Source organism: Chiloscyllium plagiosum, chromosome 17 (assembly GCF_004010195.1).
Source record: "Chiloscyllium plagiosum isolate BGI_BamShark_2017 chromosome 17, ASM401019v2, whole genome shotgun sequence".
In the NCBI taxonomy this organism is placed as follows: domain Eukaryota; kingdom Metazoa; phylum Chordata; class Chondrichthyes; order Orectolobiformes; family Hemiscylliidae; genus Chiloscyllium; species Chiloscyllium plagiosum.
In genome coordinates, this window is record NC_057726.1 from 43,562,567 (window position 1) to 43,581,263 (window position 18,697).

Consider the following 18,697-nt stretch of genomic DNA (forward strand, 5'->3'; position numbering starts at 1 on the left):
AGGTTACAGTGGGATATAGATAAGCTGCAGAACTGGGCGGAAAGGTGGCAAATGGAGTTCAATGTAGCTCAGTGTGAGGTGATTCACTTTGGTAAGAGTAACAAAAGGATGGGGTACTGGGCTAATGGTCGGATACTTGGTAGTGTGGATGAGCAGAGGGATCTTGGTGTTCATGTACACAGATTTTGAAAGTTGCCACCCAGGTAAATAGTGCGGTGAAGAAGTCATATGGCGTACTGGCTTTTATTGGTAGAGGAATTGAGTTCCGGAGTACTGAGGTCATGTTGCAGTTGTATAAGACTCTGGTGCGGCCGGATCTGGAGTATTGTGTGCAGTTTTGGTCTCCATACTATAGGAAGGATGTGGAGGTACTGGAACGGGTGCAGAGGAGGTTTGCCAGGATGTTGCCTGGTATGGTAGGAAGGTCGTATGAGGAAAGGCTGAGGCACTTGGGGTTGTTTTCATTGGAGAAAAGAAGGTTTAGGGGTGACTTGATGATTAGGGGTTTAGATAGGGTTGACCGTGAGAACCTTTTTCCACATATGGAGTCGGCTATTACGAGGGGGCATAGCTTTAAATTAAGGGGTGGTAGGTATAGGACAGATGTTAGGGGTAGATTCTTTACTCAGCGAGTCGTGAGTTCATGGAATGCACTGCCAATAGCAGTGGTGGACTCTCCCTTTTTATGGGCATTTAAGGGGGTATTGGATAGGCATATGGAGGACAGTGGGCTAGTGTAGGTGAGGTGGGCTTGGATTGGCGCAACATCGAGGGCCAAAGGGCCTGTACTGCACTTATTTTTCTATGTTCTATGTTCTATTGTCCATCATTGGTGGGAAGGAGGTCTCACCTGCCTACCATAAGATAGATAGGGAGTGAAAACATTTCAGGGAGATGCCTCCAAGGAAGACTTTCTAAGGTTACCTTGTTACCCAGGCTCCAAAGCCACCTCCATGTGGCTGACACTCTTCCGCCCTCAGAAAGCTCAGGCTAGGGCGGTGTATCAAAATGCCTTCTTCCATGATGAAAGATTCACTGATTTTAATAGAATCTTATATTGAAAAAAAAATGGTGCACTGAATGGTATGCTTTTAAATTCTCACGTTAGAAGAGATACAATTGCCAAGAGTATCAGTACCAGCTTCCTTCACACATTCCAGAGAAAATACACCGAGCCAACCCAAATCAGGAGCTTTTCATTCTTTCAGGGAAACTGTTTCTTCCCTGGTGAGTTTGTAAACCTGTTCAATTCTTGTTTCTCAAACCCATTATTGGAATTTCTTTCCCAAAGTCAGCAGATGATAAAATGAGGCAGGTGTAAAATGGTCAGAAGATCTGAATCAGTTGATTTCCTGATGGGAAGTGGGTAGCTAAATTGAAATTACCCTTTTTTTAAAACTGCAATAATATTTCAGGGCACCAGTCACACTCAAACCACTGTATCTATGTGCTCTTCATTTGTATGAAAGCTGGAGTTGGTGCCACGTACTGACAGACTCATTGACTTCAGGGGACATTGCAATTGCTCACCAACATACCTAAATGGCATCAAGCCAGAGCTGAGTTAAGATGAGGAAAGATGAACTTTCAACTTTGAAGACCACATGTCACACTAATGTGAGGCTATGAATGTGGGCATAAGCTTACATTAAGAGTTAAGAACAATCTAAAGTATTACTGCAATGATGAGGTCAGCTCAGTGCAATCCAACATGGTGGTGAAAGTGAGTCAGTCGTGACCTCTACAATAAAAATATTTTTGAGGAGGTTCAATATGTAATTTTAAGATAAAAACTTTTCTGCATAGACTTTATCTTGGAAAGTTTCCAAAAGCATCCTTGTAAAGATCACAGTCGTGGTCACATTACCACAGCAACCATTGATAATCCCAGTCAGCTGCCTCAGTTGTAAACACATTATCTGTCTTTCAAAATAGAAAATCTGAACAATATACAGGAAAACCTAGTCATAGTGGAAGAATGTAAGACTATATCTCACCTACTCCTACAGAAAAGATCACTTTACTCTGTGATTCTCCTCACTCACAACAGGGGTTTCCAAAAGAAGCAAACCATGATTGCTCTGTAATGAGTCACTATGACGTATGGAGGTCCAGATGTGCTGACCCCCCTCTGATTTCCTTTTACATAGGCAATCTGTTTTAACCTCCCCACCCCACCCAGACTGAAACTGAGAACTTTGAATTATGAACATAACAAACTGTACGCAGACATGAGCACCAAAACAAAACAAAAAAATCTTCCTCCCGTTTTAACTACTGGACCTTGTTGGCAATAAAAATCTCACTCAGGAACCCTCCAATACCCCTGGCATGCAGGTGTCATTTACACAGAGTATAGCTGTGCCTGATGCTGAGGGAATTTGCTCCAGAGAAGATTCCATTCTGACACCATTTACATCCATTAACCAAAAAAAGGAGCAATGTCTGATTGTGTGAGGACTGGAGAAATGTCTGAATTTGAAATGTCTGATTCTCATGAATGTGATGCCTTAGGTGAAAATAAACAAGATAACATCCTCAGGACACCAACCAACTAATCAATTGCACCTGTAGTAATGGTTCTTTAATATTTTTCTAGCAAACTATTTGACCAATGCAAATTCTGCACAAAAGTGTTATTAAACTCCAAAGTGCACAACACTGCTGAAAATGGTTGAATGAGAATCTAAAACCTACAATTCAAGATTTTGAGTATACCAAATACAGTATAGTGAGGAAAGACCATTATCAAATATGCAAGGTGTATGACAAAAACGAATCAAACAAAATGCCTCTGACAGAGAATTCTAGCTTAATTATACAGAGGACCTTGCTGGATTATGAAAGATGTTATGTTATTTAAAGAAGGACACAAAGTTTATTCATGAACATTACTCAATGTAATAACACAAAATATAGACATGAAGGAAAATAATAGTTAAGATTTATATAAAACTTATTCGACTGACAGAACATTAGCAAATAGGGAAGTATGCAAATAACAGACATGCCAAAGTAGGAAATTCTTTAATCTACTTTTCACTAGAAGTTAAAAAGAAAATCACATAAATAATTAAAAATTGAAAACTTGGAAATTCCATCAACTCCCTTGAAAATGTCCTTTGGTCATATGCCTTATCAATGAGATAATATTTTCTAGCAGAATGACAACTTTCATTCACCTTCATGCTATTTCTCCAATGAGGTGGTTATCTCCTAATTCCTGAAGCTCAATTCTCAAAATATTTAGAGTGGCTTTTGCGTACAGGTGATGTGCACATGTCTGAGGAGGGGAGATAGAAAACCTGATTTTCTGTGAACATGGTTAAATTGCAATATCAAGGTCTACATGAAAGATATATGTATTACGCAATGGAACAATTTGTCTTCAACCACCTTAAAATAATCCTGAGAAAATGTTTATTCATTACCTGCATGGCAATTATCATGATAATTGACCAATAATGTGTCTAGCATTAAACAGATGGGTTGGAGGAAACATAATAATGTTCTTAGTAAAATTTACAGCGTGACCTGATAGAGATCTTCAAGGTTAAAAAGGAGTTTGATAGTATAGACATCGAGATGATGTTTTCACTTGTGGCCAAGATCAGAACTACAGTCGAAAAGATGTACAGCATGGAAACAGACCCTTCAGTCCAACTTGTCCATGCCAACCAGATATCCTAGCCTAATCTAGGCCCGCTTGCCAGCACCCGGCCCATATCCCTCTAAACCCTTCCTATTCATATACCCATCCAGATGCCTTTTAAATGTTGCAATTGTACCAGCCTCCACCACTTCCTCTGGCAGCTCATTCCATACACGGTCCACTCTCTGCATGAAAAAATTGCCCCAAAGTCTCTTTTATGTCTTTACCCTCTCACCATAAACCTATACCCTCTAGTCCTGGACTCCCCCTCCCCAGGAAAGAGACTTTGTCTATTTACCCTATCCATGCCCTTCATAATTTTATAAACCTCTATAACGTCACCCTTCAGCCTCCAACTTTCCAAGGAAAACAATCCCAGCCTATTCAGCCTCTCCATATTGCTCAAATCCTCCAACCCAGGCAACATCCTTGTGAATCTTTTCTGAACTCTTTCAAGTTTCACAACATCCTTCCGATAGGAAGGAGACCAGAATTGCATGCAACAATGCCCTGAACAGCCCTAACATGACCTCCCAATCCCTATACTCAATGCTCTGACCAATAAAGGAAAGCATACCAAATACCTTCTTCACAATCCTATCTACCTGCGACTCTACTTTCAAGGAACTATGAACCTGTATTCCAACGTCTCTTTGTTCAGCAATGCATAGGATAAATAGACGAAGTCTTTTCCCTGGTGTGGGGGAGTCCAGAACTAGAGGACATAGGTTTAGGGTGAGAGGGGAAAGATATAAAAGAGACCTAAGGGGCAACTTTTTCACACAGAGGGTGTTACGTGTATGGAATGAGCTGCCAGAGGATGTGGTGGAGGCTGGTACAATTGCAACATTTGAAAGGCATCTGGATGGGTATATGAAAAGGAAGGGTTTAGAGGGATAGAGCTAAGTGCAGTCAAATGGGACTAGATTGGGTTGGGATATCTGGTCGGTACAGACAAGTTGGACTAAAGGGTCTGTTTCCGTGCTATACATCTTTATGACTCTATGACTCAATAAACAGAATCATTTAATTTTCAAAGAGCTTTTGTGTAAAAAAAAATAGTTGCAGGTAGAGCACTATTGATGGAACACTGAGAAAGGTGCATCTTTTGCATCAGACATCAAACTGAGTATTCAACTATTCTCTCAGGTGGGTGTGAAAGGTCCCAAGGCACCATCTGAAAGAGAACAGAGGAGCTCTTTATTGTCTTCTGGCCAGTATATATTTCTCTATTAACACTACAAAACCAAATAATTTCAATACTTTCCCAACTACCTGATGAAGAGGCAGTACCTCGAAAGATAGTGCTTCCAAATGAACGTGTTGGAATATAACCTGGTGTTGTGTGATTTTTAACTTTGTCCATGCCGGTCCAACACTGGCACCTCCAAATCATAAGTAATTTCATCATCTGTTGGTAGGATCTTGGTGTATGTCAATTGACTCCATGAGCCCCATGACTACAAGTGGGATAGTACTACTATAGTTGTAAAGTGCTTTTGGATGTTGATTTCAAACATTAATGAAGACTGTAATGCATTGTATCTGTCTTCCCCCAGCATTCAAACAGCTGTTACTAGCATTAATTGTGTAAATAGTACTGTTTAATTGGGTAAACATCTATAATTACTGCTGACTTCACATTCCCAGGTCAGTCCTAACAAACTCGAACTCTACATTATCTGCACTTTGAAGTAATAGCTTTGATGTCACACGCAATTTTACAATTCAGTCAGATTAAGCGTTCATTTAGAATGAGGATTGTGAGTATGATTGACATTTCCATTTAAGATAGAAATATTTAATGAAAACAATCATGTTACAATTAAAAATATTAAATAGACTAGAATACAATCTATTGTATTATAATAATGGCTACACTTCAAAAGTACTTTACCCTGTAAATTGTTCAGAAATGTCCCGTAGCCATGAAAAGTATTATCTTAAACATCATCTCTATTTCAATGTGCTGTCTACATCCTATAGGTTTTGTAGCCTGTGTGTTAGGAACCACCTGAGGTATGGCCCAAAAAATGTTCCATGCCATTATAAAAGGAAATTGTGAGATAGAGAGATTCTGTGAAGAAACTGTAACTTGCAGCAGCATGAGTAGCTTCAGGGGAAAAACAAATCAGATGGGCAGGCAGTGGAAAATGGCCAGCGTTCTTAGCCACAGATTTTGTCACCTCTGATATGCAGAGTTGATCTGCATTGACACATGCATAATTCTGACAAAGTCCTTCCTTACATTTGCATGTTGGACCCCCATGACACTGTTGAGACCTAAGTATTTACTGTCTCAATTATCATCACAGAAAACAGATTATTTGTTCATTGTCACATGGTTGTTTTTGGGATTTTGCTGAGAGCAAATTGTCTACTGATCTCCTATGTTACTTCAGAAGTCCTTCATTAGCTGCAAAGTCCTTTGAGATGCCTCGTGGTTGTGATATGAACAACATGAATATAAGTCTTCCTTCCTTTCTTTTAATAATTTTGGCTTTGGTTTGATTAAAGGCCAGTCAGGACTTGCTGGGAAAAAGGGATAGTACTCCTCCCTCGTTTGCACAAGGAAATCCTAGGCTTCCCTTCTTGGTGATTCCTACCCCCTTCCTGAATGAAATATGTCACCAGAATTCTATCCTGCCATTTATCTTGAGTTGGCTAATCACACCACTCCCTACCTATGTGTCGGATGTCGTTTGGCAGAATTTAAGAAGACTTCAGGAGTTACAATAACCTGGACTGAATTTCTGGAGCAGCAAGTATGTGTGGCACTCATTTTCTGACTTTTCTAAATCAGAGGGCCAAATAAAGTCCATTATACTAGAACACAGTGTTCAATTATTCCCATTGTTTTGATTAGTCAATTGTTATTTCTTCTGCCAGGGAATTGATTATTTCATTCCATTGAAAAGATTGTGATATCAAGCTCTGATATTCTCTGCATCAATCTATCCAATAAATCTCAATGCCACTGTTAGTCAATGTGTGTGGCTTTTTTTCCCCTAAGGAATCTGACCTTGAAGCATCTTTAGATGATTTTCCTGTTCGCTGCATTGCATAAGTACAAATTTTAATCTTGTTAACCAGCCATTGGTGTTCACATAATACTAAGTAATCATTAATTTGAGTATGTTTAAAGAATCATAGACCCTGGACCATGTTTCCAAGCTGGAATATATCTTGGGGTTGAGATGACATTGATAAACCATTCAAGTTTCTCACTAGTGGTTTATGATTTATCTTCATAGATTCCCACCTGGTAGCCCAATTAAGATCTCGTATTATCTTTTATATGCTGAATCAGTTGCAGTTAGTTTTTTTTGGGCCTTCATTTACTTTCTTTGCTTTTTGGAGGTTATCATTCTATGAGTAAAATGGCAAACATGAAAGAAGAGAATCAACATAAAATAAAACATTATCATGCTCAGTTTCTGAATCAAGTTCAATCAGGGAACACTTTGGCAGAAAACAGATTTGCAAATAACTCAGCTATGCAAATCAAATCCAGCAACTTGGAGATAAAGGATTGGAGACACTGTGAAACACCTGAACACAGAATGCTGAATGCGACGAAGCGGTCTATGCTTCCTATAGGCAGTTCCTTTTTCATATTGACACATTAATACAGTATCTGTGAAGGGTTTATTTAAACCATAATTCTATTCTTTGGAATTCATTCATCTGAATAAAATAAAGCCACTAAATGGACAGTTGCTTATGGCCTGTATGAACATGCAGCCTGTGTACTCTCAGATGCTGTTTATTATTCTTCATGGCGATATCTATAATTTATGAGCAAACTGTTTTGTAAGCATTCCATAAAGGTTGAGTAAAGTATTTAGTTGTTAACGCTTACATTGTCATGCTCTGAATCGAAATGTGCCCACTTATATTCTATTCATCAAAGCACAAAGACATCAAGGCAAAGATATTATCCAAATATTATTAAAACTTTGAACCTTGTCCTCATAAATTATGGCAAAATGGCTTCTGAGCTATTAGCGAGGAAAATGTATGGGCTTCAGTTGCTTTGGAGTAATTATGTGCTTAAAAGGAAGCGTGGCTAAGCATTCTCCCAGTAAAACAAGAAGAGTCATGATCATTTGTTACTTCTTTAGTACTGTTCAGTATTTTTCATACAGGTCAATCCAACCTTACAGCAGCACCATTATCTTCCCAGAGAGACCAAACATCTGTTATTAAGTACATACAGACACTGCTACAACACGCTAAAAATCTTGTCCAGTTCATCTGTTTTGCTTACAGTACCATGCTTTAAAACACTTGGCCAAGTTTACAAAGCAACCCCCATTGCTCAGTGCTCGTGTGATGCATCAGCAATGAAATATGCAGCACTTCCACTCCTCCATTATTTCCTTAAATATATGCACAGCTGTAAGATCGGTGCTGGGTTTGTCTGGTGGTTCATTTCCGCAAGTCGTTTCCTTAAACTCACTGTGTCCACTCACACTGCAAAATGCTTGGATCCTTGTTTTGATGCCAGCCCCAAAACACAACTGCTGTTTGTTTGATGGAATAGATCAAGATGGACAACAGAAAGGCACTTAGAAGCAGATTGGCACGTAAGCAAAATTACTATTTTACGAACAAGGAACAAACTTATCCATGATCGAAAGAAAACTAGAAATATTGTAAAACCAGAAGTTGTTGAGTTACATTTTGTATTTATGTAAACTTGGCAGCTTATAATATCTTCAATTTTAATATTTTGATTGGGAAAAGAGTGAACAGTAAATCCTCACTTCTGCCTATCTTTTGTCCTGGCATAATTTCATCCTCCCACTCAAAAGATAGCCTGTGTTGCAGAGAATGAGGAGGACATTTATGAGAGCTACAGTAATTGATTAAACATCTGTTAAACTGCAGGTGGTTTCTCCTTTTTTCGTGGGGTGTTTGATAATGGATGATCTAATCTGTGTTCCTACATTGTTTACTTCATTACACAGGTGACAGAGATGAAGTGATAGTATCTGCCAACTTTTAAAAATGACTTGCCTGCAAGAAATGATCGTGCTAATTTCCAATGGGAAGAGCTGCAACATGTGCAACAAGCTCAGTTTACATGAAATCTTTATTTTCTGTGCCCTCCCCAGACCGACTTACTTGTGGAGCTTGAAATTCAACTTTTACATTCTTTGATTGTTTGTCCAGGGCCTTACAAAACAATTACCACAGAGTAGGCACTAAAGAAACTGATGATTATAAGGACATGAGCTTTGTATGACTGAGCAATGACTATAAATAGTGCTTCCTCATAGCTATGTGATAGTTATTAGCCTAAGTCTTATCAACAGTTTATTTAAACAATGAAAGTTGTTCTTTGATTGAAACTCTATTTGTCTAGCCATGAAGAAAATAAGCAAGGAGAATTTCAGCTCACACTCCCAGTCTCACAACTTACAAAAATAAATATTAAGCTAGATTTTTTCTCTTTGTTTATGGTTGTTGGGGATAAATGCTTTTTTGGCAAATTTCCTTTTCTTCGGTCTTCTTATTTGATAGCAATGTCTTGCTGAGGAGCTCTTTGCTACAGAGTCCAAGGAGCCAGTGAGGAATGTGGTCATGACTCCCACCTCCATTTCTGGTCTCTGCCACTTTCCTGTGATAGGGAAGGGAATAAGCTTAGAATGCCTCCAATTACTGTACTGAGATGATTAATATTGTTATGAGTGTTTTAAGAGCCCATCCCTGGTACATCTTCTAAGCCAACAAAGGAAATATTAGCATTGTTTTTAATCAAAGAAATGAATCTTAGAGAGAGCTCTGGAAAAAAGGGAGTTCGAAAGTAAACAGTTATTTATTGGATGAGTTTACTGTCTTATTGAGTGAGGCTAGGTACTCTCAAAGTCAGTGTAAGGATAAAAACATATGAAATGGAAACAAGGGTAGACTGTGTAACCCCATTTCTGACGTTCCGTATGATCATGACCGATCATCTGCACGCTCTGCTCTTTTCCAACCATTCCCTATATTCCTTAATTTGCAAAGAACACCAAAGTTCTATGTGGCCCATGCTCCAATATAGCCAATGTTGCAGCAATCCCATCCTTTTGGATAGGACAGTTTCAAAGATTTGCAAATCTCTGAGTAAAGACATTTCTCTTCATCTAAGTTTGTCTAAGATTAGTTTCCCTACAGTGTGGAAACAGGCCCTTCGGCCCAACAAGTCCACACCAACCCTCTGAAGAGTAACCCACCCAGATCCATTTCTCTCTGACTAATGCACCTAACACTTCAGGCAATTTAGCATGGCCAATTCACCAGACATGCACATCTTTGGACTGTGGGAGGAAACCAGAGCACCCAGAGGAAACCCACGCAAACACGGGGAGAATGTGCAAACTCCACATTGACAGTCGCCCGAGGCCAAAATCGAACCTGGGACCCAAGTGCTGTGAGGCAGCAGTGCTAACCACTGAGCCACCGTGCCATCCAAAGTTCGAAATGATCATCCCTAACCCTGAGGCTGCTCCCTGTATTTTAGATTTTGTAACCACAGGCAAGAGGTTTGGAAGCATAGAAACAGAATATAGCTGCAGGAATAGGCCAGTCAGCTGTTTGAGCCTCCTCTGCCATTCAATATGACTGTGGCTGATCATCCTAGTCATCAATGTGTTCCCATTTTCTCCCCATATCCTTTGAACTCTTTAGTCATCAGAACTATCTCTACAGTTTTCTTGAACATCTTCACTGTTTTGACTTCAACATTTTCTTGTGGCAGACAATTCTACAGGTTCATTACTCTCTGGGTGATGAAATTCCTCCTCATCTCTGTTCTAAAAGGCCTACCCCTTATCTTTAGACTCTGACCCCTAGTTTTGGACTCTCCTATTATTGAGAACATCTTTCCTACATCTATCCTTTCAAATCCTGTTAGAATTTTATGGTTTCTATGAATTTCTTAATAAATTTGTTCTTCTAATCTCCAATGAACATAGTCCTAACTGATCGAGTCTCTCACTGTATGTCAGTCATGCCATCCCAAAATTTAGTCTGATAAACCTATTATATACTTCATCAACAGTCAGAATGTCATTCCTAAGGTAAGGTGGCCAAACTGCACATAATACTCCAGGTCTCACCTTACCAATGTCTGGTACAGTTGCAGCAAGCCATCCATTTGACTGCACGCAAATGCACTCGTTATGAAGGCCAACATACCATTTGCCTTCTTCATCACCTGTTGCACTTGCATGCTTACTTTACCTCCCGCTTTCTCAGTTTGTCGCCATTCAATTCATAATCCGCCTGCCTGTGTTCACTACCAAAGTGAATCCACATTTACCCATCTGAAACAGTTTCCGCCATGTATTTGCACTCATAATTTTTCAAAATCATAATGAAGCTTTGCTGCATCTTCCTCACAGCAAACTCTCCCACCCAGCTTTGTGTCATCTACAGACTTGGAGATATGACATATAGTTTCCTCATTTAAGTCATTATTATATGTTGTGAATAGCTACAGTCCTAATCCTGATCCCTGAGGTATTCCAATAGTAACTACCTTCTGTTGAAAAAAATGACCTGTTTATTCAGTCTTATTTTGCTGTCTGCAAACCAGTTCTGAATCCACTTCAGTATATGACCTCCAAACTCATGTTCTTTAATTTTGCATGCTAAATTCTCGTGTGTGACTCTCAATGTCTACCCTGTCAGAACCTTTCAGAATCTTGTGTGATTCAACAGATCACCACTTATTCTTCTAAACTCTAAAGAATATAATTGCAGTTGACTCAGACTACCATCATAGCTTCCCAATGCAGGAACCAATCAAATGACTGTTTGCGTTCCTACCTCCAAACCTGCATACTCTTCCTTAAACCTGAGACCAAAACTCCATGCAGCCCTGTATGGTCTCACTGAAGCCCTGTACAACTACAGCATGATTTCTTTACTATTGTACTTCAGTTGCCTTGCAATTAAGGCCAACAAGTCATTTGCCTTCCCCATTGCTTGTTGGACCAGCATACAAACTTTCTGTAATAATATAAAATAAAAAAAACTGCTGATGCTAGAAATCTGAAACAAAAACAGAAGTAGCTCGAGAAACTCAACTGTTCTAGCAACATCTGTGGAGACAAAGTAGTGTTAATGTTTCCTTAACCAGGTCTAGTTCTAAAGAAAATCACAATGGACCCGAAATATTAACTCTGCTTTCTCTCCACAGATGCTTCCAGATCTTCTGAGTTTCTCCAGCAATTTCTGTTTCCATTGCTAACTTTCTGTGTTCTTTATAAAAGTAGACCCACGTCTCTTTGAACAATTTTATTTAGGAGTTTTAAAAATATTCTACTTGTTTGTTGAGAATGAATATTCTGATACTTTTCAGTACCTTCAAATGCAGATTGTTATTTATACCAAAGCAAGTCACATAATAGAATGCATCTCTTTTGCATTATCTGTTTCAGCTTTTGTGTTGCATAATGATTGTATCACACTAGTATCCCACAGGCTATTGTAATTGCCATAATTCTGTTGTTAAGGCATAGAAATTTGCAGAAGGCTCCTCTATTATGTTTCTTAAATGTATTTCTGGTCCACAATCAGATACTAAATCAATTTCTTTCTTATTTGTTAAAAGCTTTATGTTGCTATTGTTTTCATCTGCAGAAGTTTTACAGTCCTTGGAGAGATTAATTTTAAGCCTTTAAGTCTGGCAAACTCAGTCAGTGGTGTGGCATTTTCTAGGTTACCCATGAGAGGTTATTTTTGTACAATAAAAAAAGAAATCTCCCCAAAAGGAGAAATTTAAAAGATATGTGATAATAATATGAACTTTAAGACTCTCTTATTTTGTGTCATGTTTTATCAAAAATAGTTACTAAGTAGAAGATACTTATGGTCTTCATAAATTTACTTAAACACTTTTCACATGATGCCATCAATATTCTTTGAGGTTTCTCCAGTATCCCAGTTACGTCAAGTCTTTGGTATGTGTTTCCAACTTGCCTTGTAAGCAAAGTATCTTATGCCTTCCCCTTAAAGGACAAGTGTTAAAAGAGGATGTAGAATTGCAGCGGAGAGAAGAAACCGGGTTTCTTCCTGCAATGGTTCAGTCAGGACCAAAGACATTGTGGAGGTTGGTTATGTTAATGAGGCATACCAGCCCTCGGATAAGAAAATATGAGCCGTCAGTGTACTGATACAAAACAAACTTTGTCTTAAAGGAAAGAGAGCGTAAGATTGGAAGTGAAGGAAGGATAATTTGTCAGCGCTAAAGAACAGATACCAGGTCTCATAGACTACAGATCATGATGTCACTGGTACCAGCAAAAACCAGCCTGTAATTGAAAGAAATTTCCTTGATGAACTTACAAGATTTAACAAAGGCCAAACAAATGAAATTGGCAAATAATTTAAATGTGGAATTATCTCCCAGAGCTAAAAAGGTGGAGATCATTGAAATGTTGGTGATGTATCTGAGACTTGTGGAAACACAGGGGTGACAAGGTACACCAACAGGTGGACCACAAGAGTTAATGACAATTGAATTACTATTAAAATAGCTGGAACATGAGAAAGAACAAAAGCAGCTTGAAATGAAAGGGAAAATGGAATTTAAAAGACTTGAACCTGAACATCAGAGATCGGAGAAAGACAAAGAGAGGGTGCTTAGGAGGCTGGAGCTAAAGATTTAGGACAGAAAAAAGGATAAGGCAAGGAAATTGAGAAAAGAATATTAGGTTGGGAGGGTACAGGTTAAAGAAAAAAATCATTAGTTGCTAAGAAGATTGTTGAACTAGTAAAGTCATAGTCATAATATAAAGTCCTTTAAGAAAATGTTTAAAATTTTATGGCCCTATCAAAATTTGAAGGAAAAGAGGTACACTCATTCATTATGTCATTTGAGAAAATAGTGAAACTAATGAAGTGACTGAAGGAAAACGGGGTATTGCCCATGTGGTGCAAGTTGGTATTTTAGGTTGTGTGATAATTTATTTTAAAGTTTGACTTTGAACTAGTGGCATGTGGATTTTGGTTTGTGTGTATGTGAGATTTCAATGATTAACTTGCTAGTATTTCTGGAGCCATGATATCTTTTAAAAATAAACACTATAAATGAGAGTATTGCTAGAGTGATAATAGGATTTCCTTTTGCTTTGGGAGAGTTTTACAAGTGAACTGAGTAAACATTTAAGAGCAATAGCTTGCTTTTAGCCAGAAGAATCAGGATTTCTTTTCTGAAGGGAAAATCTCATAATGTGTAAAACTTTCATTTACAGTTCATGAAAGTCCTGGTGGAGTTAGATGTAAAAACACAGCTCCTTCTGAAGAAAGGAGATAATTCAGAATAGTAAGGAAATCAGTTTTATCAGTTTGGATCTTGAAAGTTCCAAACCACAGGTGTTTGGTTAGAACTCAGAGGGGTATTTAAAGCTGAGAAAATCTAAGCTCAGTCATGTGAATAATCAAGGATGATGCTATCAAACTCTCAAGACTGGGAACTGAAAAAAACAGAAAAATACTGTGAGGTATTTCAAAATCTTTCAAATTGTGTTATATGTAAATAGCTTGGTTTATTGGAGTTTAGCTTATTTCCTTTTGTTTAACAAAAATCTGCATGCTCATTTTTCTTTGAAAGATCACCCAATTAACTTAAAAAAAGGTACATTTCAATCTGAGTCTGACTTGTCCAATAATAGCATCCAATGGGATTATAACGATTTGGGGCTTCTGTGGAATTTGAATTCACTGGATTTAAGAGTTTTTGGTGTCTTTCAAGTTACAACACATGGTAGTTCTGGATATGAAATGATTACATTGTAATGAAGATTGTTGCACAGAGTTTGAAAATGGCTTTGAATATTGCTAAGAGTTTTGTATTAGAATTGTAAAGTAGAACAGTAGATTATTTGCAATCTTTCACTAAAACTAAATTGAAAGATTTAACAGATAAATAAAAATTGGAAACAAAAGCAGAACATTATAAAAATTAAATGCTTAAAGTGATTATCCAACATTTAGAATTGCAAGATCGGAAACGTGAAGTTGCGATATCACAGCTAAAAATGGCTAAGATACAGTTAGAAATGGAAAGATATGAGTTAGAAGAAAAGCAGAGAGTAAAGGAAAGTGAGCAAAAAGAAATGATGAGCTTAATGGAAAGAGACACAGAATTAAGATAACGTTAAATGGAAAGGGAGGAAAAAGGAAAACAGAGGAAGGTGGCAGGTGAGGGTAAAGGACAACAGGGAGATAGAACTTCTAATAATGTGAATTCCAAAGGGTAGAGAACTTAGAGAACATGAGTTGGCCAAAACAAAGCTTAATGTAGGAAGAGGAAGGTAAGAGCTTGGAGTATGATTCTGATTCCAGTTTGTGTTTTGATTTAAGAATCTGCGCTTAGTGCCTACACTTACTAAGGATGGTGTTGAAAGGTATTTTCACCGATTTGAGAAAGTAGTTGGACAGATGAAGTGGCCAAATAATGTTTGGATCTTCATGCCACAGAGTATCTTGACAGATACAGCTATGACCGTGTGTGCTAATTTTTCAGAAGAACAATCTGCTGTGTATGAAACTGGCAAAGAGGCAATATGCAATGAGCTTATTCCTGAAACTTATCAATTAAACAAAGAACAGTACAGCAGAGGAGCAGGGTTTTTTTTGGCTCATCAAGACTGTGCCGACACATGTTACCTTTCTAAACAAAACGCCTTTTGCCTCTATTTGGTCTGTATCCTTCTATTCTCTGCTCATTCTCTATCAAGATGCCTCTTATAGGTTGGTACTATATCTGATTCTACTATCTCCTCTGGCAGCGCATTCCAGGCACTTAGCACCCTCTGTGTAAAAGTCCTGACTTTCACATCTCCTTTAAACTTTACCCATTTACTTTAAACCTATGTCCCCTAGTAATTGGCGTTTCTACCCTGGGAAAAAAAATCTGACTATCCATTCTGTGCATGCCTCTCATAATTCTTTAAACTTCTATCAGGTCGCTCCTCAGCCTCTGACGTTCAAGTTAAAATAAACCAAGTTTGTCCAATCTCTACTCATAGGTAAAATCATCCAAACAAGTCAACATCCTGGTAAAGCTTTCCTGTACCCTCTCCAAAGCCTCCATGTCCTTCTGCTACTCTATGCAATATTCCAAATGTGGCCTAACTAAAGTCTCTACAGCGGCAACATGACATGCCAATTTTTATAAGCTGTAGGATTACCAGAAAAATAGCTAATCAGAAATTTGTGGAATTTTCAAGAGAAAGGAATGCTGTGGAATCAGTGGTTCTGATCATTAAAGGTGGAGGACAGATTGAGGATGTTAGGATAATGGAAGAATTCAGAAATAATATCCCTGCAAATGTAAAACCATTACATATTAAGAATCATAGAAGCAGCAGTTCTATAGATATTTGCAATACCTTGCACAGGCAATGACATGTCATGAGATGGTGACATTGGAATTCAAAAAGAAAACTGAAAACCTGCAGATAGAAGAGGCAATAGTTTTAGAGAACAGACAGAAGGCATCAAAGTAATAAAGAAAAAGACTAGAATCATGAACTAACATAAAGAACTTAACATGCTTACAAAGCAACAAGAATGAACACCAATTGTTTGATGTTCCATGGAAGAATGTTTACAGTAATAGCCATCTCTTATGAACCTTCAGAGAAGTAAGCATCAGGAAACAAAACAGGTCTTAAAGGTCATAGAATCCCTACTGTGTAGAAATAGGCCCTTTGGACCAACAAATCCACACTGACCCGCCGAAGAGTAAACCACCCAGTCTCATTCCTCTACTTTTACCCAGACTAATGCACCTAACCTACACATCGCTGAACACTATGGGCAATTTAGGTTGGCCAGTTCACCTAATCTGCACATCTTTGGACTATGGGAGGAAACCAGAGTACCCAGTGGGAACCTATGCAGGGGGTATATGCAAACTCTATACAGACAGTTGCCCAAAACTGGAATCGAACCTGAGTCCCTGGTGCTGTGAGGCAGCAATGATAACCACTGAGCTACCATGCCACCCCTCAACATAGCAAATAGAACATATTTCCTTAGAATATACTAAGAAGTAAGAGGTGATTCAGGACAGTCCCGAAGATTCACTTTTGAATATTGTCAAAGAGAATCAAGCCTCTGGAAGTTATGAGTATTTTATCACAAAAGTGAAGATCCTTCTCGATACAGGTTATTCTCCAATAACACACATTTCGTTAATGCAAATTTGCTGTAATAATACTGACGAATTGGAGACACTGTTTCTAAAGTGCAAAGTTTTAAAACAAATATCGATTATAATGTGATTCTGGTTCCATGAGTTTAAATGGTGCTGCTATTACGCGATTTCCTTATAACACAGGGATGCACAAGAATGGAACTGCCGCATTATAGCAGAACTAACTGTACTTGAAATCAAGGAGTTATACTTATAGATATTGAAAGACACTGGAGCAAGGTAGTCACTGATGCTGGATGATGATACTATTTATCTTACAGAGGGGTTAATGAAAAAGAAAATATTAATTAGAGTCATACATTATTGTTACAAACCAACTTCATTCATACAGAATTGGATTAAGTCATGACTTAGTGTATTGGGAAATTGTGGTGGAAGCAGTGAAAGAAATGCATGTAGAAGGAATTGATTTTCTTTTTGAAAAAGATCTGGCAGGATTAAAACTGTTGGCCGAACCATTTCCTTTGACTAGAACGCAGGCTGAAAGAATTAGACAGGAAGAAGGTGAGTCCAACAAATGGGGAGATGAATTGGAAATTTGGTTATCAGATGTAATTTTCAAAAAAATGATTTTAAAAAGGATGAGATAAAGAGAATAGATTTGGAATTGAAATTTTGAGTGTTGCTACTTGAAAGACATGGTGTTAACTTGGAAATGAAGACCTCCTCATATACTAGCTGATAAAGATTCACTGTAGACTATGGTTGTTCATCTGAGTATTATAATAAAGTTGGAAGAGTATCTCAGGAAATCCAATACATGTCACTTAGGTCTTAGGAAAACACAGGCTCATATATTAAAACATTCTTATTGGCCCTGAATACATAAAAATGTAATCAAATTTTTGTCAGATATGGCATACATGTCATAATGTAGAAACATCAATCATCATTGAATCTTACATCTTTAATTCTAATACAGCTTTTGAAGAACCACTTAGCAGGATCTTACTAGATTGTCTAGGAACCCATGCCTAAAACCAAGAATGGAAATCGGGATGTTTTATGATTAAGAATACTTCCACAGGGATCCAAGATGGCGGAGACCCAGCAAGTCTGAGTCTATAGTGTTCCTCCCAAGACTTGCGCAAAGTGGGCCACCCACCCCTACCACACTCACCAAATCATTTAAAATTACTGTTTAATTTAATTAGCTGTTTAGTATTAAATTTAAACAATCTAATCTTTAGTAAAAACGACCAAAAAGAAGGGAGCCCGCAGCTCTCAGCAAGCAGGAACCCCTCCCCCACCCTCTCCAGCTGCAGCAGAGGCGTCCACAGCTGCCCCGGGGGATTTACCTACGGTTGTGAGCCTTGTGGAAATCATCTCCAAACTGGGTGCGAAGATCGATGCTTTTATTGAAGAATCCCGATGCCGATGGGACTCACTCTTGGCCACGCTGCAAAAGCACGACTCTCGAACAGCGAGTCCGGACCTTAGAGAATCATATTGATGACCTCGATAATCGAGGTCATCAAAAAAATATTCGTTTGCTGGGCCTTCCCGAACGGGAAGAGGAAGGCCAGCTTACAGCGTTTCTTGAGCAGTGGCTGCCACAGCTTTTAAATCTGGAGGCTGGATCAGGCCAGGTAAGGGTGGAATGGGCCTACCGGGTTGCAATACGCGGGCCCGGCTCGAACCAGCACTCCCGCTCGGTCCTGTTCCGGCTGCAGAGCTATAAGGAGAGGCAGATACTCCTAGAAGCCTCTAGAAATCTTGGAAAAGATTCCCATGTCATGATCTATAAAGGATCCAAGATCATGTTATTCCAGGACTTTTCCCCAGCTCTGGTCCGAAAGAGGAAGGCATTCGATGAGGCGAAG

General features: G+C 38.6%; 2 long non-coding RNA genes across 2 annotated transcripts in view; both read left to right on the forward strand.

Annotated features, from left to right (window-relative positions):
- The window catches only part of LOC122558419, a 41,976-nt gene extending 32,915 nt beyond the window's left edge, over window positions 1-9,061 (forward strand). Inside the window, exon 4 of the long non-coding RNA XR_006314125.1 lies at window positions 8,626-9,061. This is a non-coding gene — a long non-coding RNA (uncharacterized LOC122558419). The remainder of the gene's footprint in view (window positions 1-8,625) is intronic.
- Window positions 1-18,697, forward strand: part of LOC122558420 — a 430,190-nt gene that overhangs the window by 57,013 nt on the left and 354,480 nt on the right. The gene's annotated exons all lie outside the window — the stretch shown is intronic.